Source organism: Meriones unguiculatus, chromosome 6 (assembly GCF_030254825.1).
Source record: "Meriones unguiculatus strain TT.TT164.6M chromosome 6, Bangor_MerUng_6.1, whole genome shotgun sequence".
In the NCBI taxonomy this organism is placed as follows: Eukaryota; Metazoa; Chordata; class Mammalia; order Rodentia; family Muridae; genus Meriones; species Meriones unguiculatus.
The window spans coordinates 123249079-123250606 of record NC_083354.1 but is presented as its reverse complement, the minus strand read 5'-3'; the positions used below and the strand labels follow the sequence as shown (position 1 = coordinate 123250606).

The 1528-nt window shown below is 40.3% G+C and overlaps 1 non-coding gene across 1 annotated transcript; it reads right to left on the bottom strand.

Annotated features, from left to right (window-relative positions):
• Window positions 1–744: 744 nt before the first annotated feature.
• On the bottom strand, window positions 745–850 carry LOC132655056 (U6 spliceosomal RNA). The gene has a single exon (XR_009592637.1). It is a non-coding gene; the product is annotated as a U6 spliceosomal RNA (small nuclear RNA).
• Between the last annotated feature and the right edge of the window lie 678 nt (window positions 851–1528).

The following is a 1528-nucleotide window of genomic DNA, read 5'->3' as shown; positions in this document are numbered from 1 at the left end:
CCACATCAGATCTTAAACCGTGTGTGGATCAGGACTGGACAGCGCCTCACAGGCGACAGTACCAACCTTTCTCCCCTAGTCCTAAGCCCAGCTTATCTTGGCCAAGTGAACGTTGTTCTTCAGGAGCATTAACGCGATATGGCTCTGCTTGTCTGAAAGACTGTTTCATGAGGCACGTGCCTTGATGCTAGTGGATGAGGAGGACATGTTTACACAGTAAAGACATGCAAACATCATCTGCCTGCTGACAAGTTCCTTTCCTGCACAAGGTTCCTCCCAACCAGCATCAGAAACTATCTCCATTTAGAAATGGCACTTGGGAGGCAAATATGGAGCTGCCTTTGCAGAGCCCAGCTTAACACTGATGCTGAATCAGGAAAAGCACATTAGCGGAACATGACAGGTGTTCCCACTGGAATTCTAAAACCCTGGATTCGGATCCTCGGAGGGCAGCTCTCCCTCATTCTGCTTACTTTGAAAGGAAACACTCATCACCTCACCTGCAGCATTTTTAGACCTTTTAGGCATTTTAGTCTCATGTCTTAGCCACACAGATGCTGGTTTTTACTCAACACCAAACCAACTATTGCAAAGAGAAGCCCCATACCCACTCCTCTGATTTCATCATCTTTCTACCCCAGCTTCAATATTAAAGTAAAAATCAGTGCTAGAGGATGGCTACCACCATTGCCTTCAAGAGAAATTGATTTGATTTGATCATTTATTCATTTATTCATTTATTTTTACAATATGGACTGCTTTATGGATTTCATGTCATCCTTTTGCAGGCGTCATGCTGATCTTCCCTACATGATTTCAGTTTTAGCATATGTACCATTGAAGAGAGCACCTGATTTTGATTTTAAATCAGCAGGAAGGAGACTCTGGGATTATTATCAATTTTATGCATTACTTAAGACATCAAGAAGAGCCAGAAGGCTATAACCCCAGCACTTGGAGAGGCACAGGCAAGAGGATCTCTGTGAGTTCAAGGTAGCCTGTTCTACAGAGTTCAGGATAGACAAGGCTACCCAGAAAAACCATGTCTTGAAAACCCAAAAACCAAAAATCAGAAAAAAAAAAAAAGAGGTTCAAACTCAACTGTGTGCAAAGTTAAAGCATTTCTATGTGAAAATATCTTCCAGTTTTAAGGGCAAGTTTCAAATTAGAAGATTGCATGTGACTCATAAGTTTGAAAAGTTAATCATCCTCTTTTTGTAAAAGATAAACTCTCACTGTGTTGTTCAAGCCAGTCTCAAACACCCGGAGTTCAAGCAGCTGTACTGCTTCAGCTAGATACAGGCATACATATCTGTATGTTCCTGGTGGTTGGCTTTAATTTTTTTCCAATCTTATTTGAAAGATTCTAGCCTTATTTTTACACTAAGGTTGTATTCACTGTTCAAAAATACATTTTCTAATAATACTTTTGACCAATAAACGATGGGAAGAGTTTTCTCTTTGGATGTAACTTGCTATTGACTAATTGATTCCCCTATCTTGAAAAGACTCAGTGAGTTTTTAAAAG